This window comes from Falco rusticolus, chromosome 11 (genome assembly GCF_015220075.1).
Source record: "Falco rusticolus isolate bFalRus1 chromosome 11, bFalRus1.pri, whole genome shotgun sequence".
NCBI lineage: Eukaryota > Metazoa > Chordata > Aves > Falconiformes > Falconidae > Falco > Falco rusticolus.
The window spans coordinates 17,197,451-17,203,453 of record NC_051197.1 but is presented as its reverse complement, the minus strand read 5'-3'; positions in this window follow the sequence as shown (position 1 = coordinate 17,203,453).

Below are 6,003 nucleotides of genomic sequence, written 5' to 3'. Positions count from 1 at the left end.
GATGGGCAGAGCTGTCAGAGGCTGAGAGCAAGTCTCCCATTCAAAAAAAAAAACCGCAGTGTGGGTGCTCAGAGACAGGGAGGACAGTACAATGGCCTTTGCAGCAATGGTTGGGCAGAGGTTAAATGTGTTGCTGGCCCAGCGCCCCAAAAAGTGTGCACTGGTCCTGCAGGCAATGAAAGCTCTGGGGGAATTGCTCTCTAAAGTAGATGTGATGCTACAGCCCTCAGCTTACACAGGCACATTTTTATGGCCCAACAGTATTTCTTTAGAGTGTAGGGGAAGGTAATATTCCTTTTGAGAGCATTACAGCATGGCAAGGGCACAGGTGCTCTTGGGCATGTTTTTAGTTAACCATAGGCCCGAATGTACAGAAGAAAATTAAAGTGGCTTTTTTTGGCATGATCTCAGTCCAATGTACTTGTGCTTTCGTTTTGTATGACTAGTCCTTGCTGGGGCAGGGGAATATGCTTGCTTTCTTTTTCAAAATGAAGCGAAAAACCTGTCTTTACCCTGTTAAACATTAGTAAAGTCTGGGCTGTTGGTCTGGGAACACAAGTGGGTCAGTTCTATATAATACAATGTTATTTGTGCCTCCCCAGTTCTCCCCTGCAACTGATCACTTCACCACAGGGCTATCTGAAGCATTCGCGAGACAGGACTCTGAAATGCCACTGTCCTCAATGGCTACAGATGTCTAAAAGAATCAGATCGCCTTTTCCGATCTTTTTCTCCTTAATTTTTAAAGCGGTTAATATAGTGGACAAATGAAGAAGGTAATCATGTCATTCCTTTTCTCCAATCACACAAAACCTCAGAAGCAAGAATTGGACTTAGGAGGACAAAAGCAGGTGGAATTGCTGCACTCTAATCCCGTCACACTGCCAGCACAGACAGCTGTTCCTGTTCTGACCCTTTTCCAAATGAGTCAAAAGAGTTAGTTTAAACTTTCAGAAAGTTGCTCTGTGTTGCTTTATTTCCCACTCCAGGGGCTAGAATTGATTTTGGAGTCTCAAAGAACAGTATCTTGCACCCTGATATGGCTTCAGCCAACAACAGCAAGTTTGAGGGATTCATAACTCATGGCCAGTACTGCAAATACAGCGATCTCCAGACCCTCACACCTGTTCTTTGACCCTTTCTAGTGCCTGAAACATGACAGGCAAGTAGAAAAATTAAATTCCATATTAAGACATAAAGAATTTTTTTATTACATTAAAATGCTAGAGGATAGCATGCATTAATTAGGAGTATTAGTCATGCCAAGGCAGAAAGTTATATAGGAAGACTAGCGAAGAGACATAGGAGGAGCTCTTGCAGGGGCTCAGGAGGTCTCAGCTGAATTCCTGGCTCCTCCACAACATTCTTGCGTAGCTGTAAGCCATTCACCTATACCAACATCTCTGCTGTATTTGCAGGCACCGCACTCCTGGCTTAGGAGTGCAATGAAAACCCCAGTCTTGTTGTTATCTCAGCGCAAATCAATATTAAAGCACCTCAGCAGGCAGACCCACCAAGGCAAGACCTCGTTCCTAAAAACTGTTCCTGTTTGCTGTACCCAACAGCTGGCAGCAATGTTCTCGCTGCCAGCAGAAATGGGAATGCAGCTGGGCCGTTCCCTCCCCTGCACGGGGCATCCCTGCGGAAGCACCAGCGGGCCCACGCTGCAGCTGGGCAAGGGGTGAGCCTGCATGGAGGCAGCAGGAAGGATCAGGAGATGCAGTTTCTCAGGACAGACAAATCCCACCTGTGTTTCAGTGCCTTACATCTGATACAGAATAACGGTACCAGATTTTCTAATGAAAACATTGCAAAGGGTAAGAGGACTGTATTCAATACTATCTGGTAATAATCAGATATTATGGCAGCCACATGCCAATACTGCTTACCAACACAGGCTTCCTTTTGATCTGCAGCACTATTGGTTTATGTGCCAATAAAAATATTTACGTGCAATAATACTAACGCAGCTCTTACACCAAGTTATCTACAAAGAACAAGCACCTATAGTGCTCCCAAGTAGGAAAAGAAAGCTCTTACCTGATGGAAAGACTTTTCTCTGTTGGATAGATAATGATGACAGAAGCCAGCAAAATGCAGGAATTCTCCTCCTCCATCTATGCTAGTCTACTTGCTTTACATGTGCAGGGTAAAACATCTGTCTCTGATGAGTAACTGTGGGGAAGTTACTTAAACTTCTCAGTTACGCTGTATGTCATCTGACAGACTGGAAAGTTATCGTTCCTAGAACCAGACACCAATATTCCACAACTAACCTTCCTACTGCCATTCAAGGCAGCCAGACAAGTGTTCAGCCAGCAGCCATTTTTGCCTATCACCTGCATATTCTTCACAGGAATTTGAAACATGAACAAATGTTGCTAATAAATCTTATTATTTGATGCATTTATAGACAGCTGGTGTATTGGCAGTTGGAGCCTAGAAACCAATCCACAGAACACTAAGAAACACTCCTAATGTGAAGGGACATTCGGTGAGTGGAATCCCTTCAGTTTTTGAAGTTATGTGGGTGGGGTTTTGCCCCAGCCTTGGGCAGGTGGGGAATTTGGGTTTGCTTTTCATTTATGTTGCTTAAACATTGTTTCTCAAAAATCTTCTAAGATTTTTTTTGATGGCGCTTTTTTTTTTTTTATAGCAGCAGCATCACATGAAAAACAGCTATTTATTCCTTGAGGGTTCCCCCTGCCCCCACCTGATTTGGGAAGAACAGTAGTATGGGGGTTTTTTTTTTTGATTTATATGGAAAGAGGAAACCACCCTGGGCAAAAAGTCTACAGTCAGCAGAAGCAGCGCTTTGTCTTCAAAGACTTAAGACACAAGACTCTCAAATGATTAATGTTCCTAACTCACATTTTTCTTGCAGATGTGATTACGGAAGAGAATATGAAGACGAAACAATTTTTAAAAAAATTGTTAGAAATGTATTTTCATAACAAGAAACAACAGAAAACAATTTTCTAGGTGGCTTTAAAAGAATAAAGTCAACAATTACAAACTCAGGTGCCAAACTGTTGATGGATGTGAATACTTTGGCACCAAAACTAGATATTCTGCTTTCCTAGAAAGTTACTGATACTTGCTTAACCTGAAAAAAACAACCCATAGACAATGTATTAAACAAATACATATTAACATAAATAGCTAAATTCAGGCTCCCCATTTGAAAAAACAACCAATACTGTTATCACAACACTTAGTTTGCATTGCTTTTAGCTATGGAATATCACAGACTCCTAGAAATTTGAGAATATCCTGTATGGCTGCGATACCCAGATCTCCATTTCCTTCTGCAGTATCTTTGGAACTAGACAGTAAGACTTGTGCTTATCAATCATTATTTGAATTTGGATAACAAAATGAGATTGGCATGGGGGAGAGTCTACAATGCAGCTATAGAGAAAAGCACATTCTTCTGGATTTTGAACACATATTTTTTGTGCATATGAGAAACATGAGAAAAAGAATGAGTTGAAGTCAACGCACATAAGCAGAACATAAAATGCCAAAATAAATTTGAACAACTCTCTCAAAGTCTGTGATAAACCATGACATCAGGGCTTCTCCCTCCTCTCAGTCACAAGGTACATGACTGTCTTGGAAAACACTGTTGTTAAAGGAGCAATAACCTTTAATACTAGGATCTTCCACTGCAGAAACCTCTTTTAAATTTGCTTCCTAGGTACTCGAACCTCGACTGAAGGCCAAACTGGACTGCTCAGCAGATGCTGAGAGGCCATTTCAGATACACAAAGAAGCTGGGCTCTGAAAGCGCATTCAAGTGTCTGCCTGAGCATGCTTTGCTCCCTCTGACTACTGACAAGGTTTTCAAACTTGGCTTCCAAAGTTGCCTTTGAATCTTTTTGGCTTTGTAATTCACCCTCCATTTATCTCGGTATGATCAAGTGATGAGAACTATGACAATTTATGTGTAGACACACATGTGCACCTATATATGTGAGAGGACATTCCTGGATGGGTGAGTTGGGGAAGAGGGGGTATGGAACCAAAGTTACACATGAGCTGGCTGCAGAGCTTTAGTTAATAAAACCTGCTGATTGCAGCCTGATTCTCATCTTGTCAGGTACTTGTCCTGCACAAAGATTTAAAAACAAAAAAACCACACAAGTTAAATAACCTTGCTAGATGAAGTGACTTGTCAGATACATTGGATAAACGTATCCAAGCTGTTGTACACAGAGTCACTAGCGTGCACAAACTAATTCAGCACAATATGCAAGCACTACCACTGACATGCAGGACAGGGACCTCTATTGCCACCAGGATCTCAAAGGTGATCCTGAGTAAACACCAAGTTTGATAAACTCCATATTGGAGCGTGATCTCATGGCCTACAACAATACCTGCAAGATAAGACTTGCCCTTTGGAAGGCTTGTGAAGGAATGAAACCTATTACACTATCTCACAGAGCCAGCTGAGAAAAGGGAGAGGCTGAACAGTTGTCATACACTCTCACACATTTTTCCATACACTTGGGGAAAAAAAAAGAGAAGGGCACTGACAAAGAACGTTTGCTGGGGCGATGGGGGCACCAGTGTTTTCCTGTTTTGCTCTGTTTTTAAGGGAAGAATTCCCAGTTTGTCTCAAGTAAAAAAAACCAACCCAAACCAAACCCTTGGTTGAAAAGTTTTGTGGAAAAGCAATATTTATGGCAATTTTTGCTAAAAGTAAACCTCAGTTTTCCAACCATCTCTCTGAAGTAGCCTTTAGTATTAACAGATGTCTGGCTGGAATCTGCCTGAGCCAGTGAACTCATTCTGAATGGACACCAAAAAAAGCACACATTTTTTGTTCCACATAATCTAAGCGTAAGATGCTTTCTCCCACTCTTCATGGATTTGATTTCTATCATGCAATTGCCGACTATTTTATCTTCAAGAAGCAAGGACCTCAAATGCAGAGCAGATGAGCCTCCTCATATTTTTCCAGATCTATAGCTTAGCTGTAAGTAGTACTGGAGCAAAGTGCTGGAAGTAGATATTTGGTCTGGGGTTATAAATAGGAGACATTTCATTTGTCGGTGTAGGGGCCTTGCTTACAACAGCACTGGCCTTGACAGCTGCAAATTTGAATTCATTAAGTCAGTCAAGGGAAGGCACAGAAGATCCAAAGCAGATAGGCCAAAGATAGCCATCAGCGGATGTTAACTTAAGGAATTATTGCAGTCTCACACAGTGGTTTTTATTTCTGCTTGCCCTCCCCTCTGCATTCTTTACATACTGTCTTCACAGATGCATAAATACCCTTTCTTACCATATCGACGGCTTTACCCACCATTTGTCTGTATATTCACTCGTTACACACTGCACCGAGGCAGTCTTGACAAAGCCAGCTTGTAACTGCACAAGTCTCTAACAGTTAAGCATTCCTTTTCCCCTTGCCAATTCTCCAAGTCACGCAACATTTTAAAAGTTATTAAATTCTAAATAAAGGAGACTAAGGATGCCAAATTCTATTCTGTGCTAAAAATGGGAATCAATATTTGTCAAGACAATAATGTCTTTAGGGCCAGAAGACCATTATTTTCTACTCTTTTTTTTCTTCTTCTTTTTTTGGTAAAGAGACAGTTCATAATATTTTCCAGTAACTGCTGCAGCAAACCCAGAGTTCTGGTTGAGTTAGAGCATTTAAATTATCATACCAAATTAGGTATGTTTCTCCTTCAAAATAGAACAGAGTTTTTCCTTATTAATACTGAATTTATGTTTGAAATACAATGCTTTTTTAGTTCAAAAACACAAATGAGTTCATATCAGTAACAGAATGAAACAACACATGTATGTATACAGCATGGCAGTGAACCATTTCTTAAAGCATCAGAGGAATGCAATACCTGTATACTTGAACTATAACCACAATACCCATGAGTCACCATTTTAATCTATTTTGTTCTGAGATATATATTTTTTTTTTTTCAATAGGAAGATGGGTAGCTGTTCTTCGTGCAATTGTTGTGACAGCCA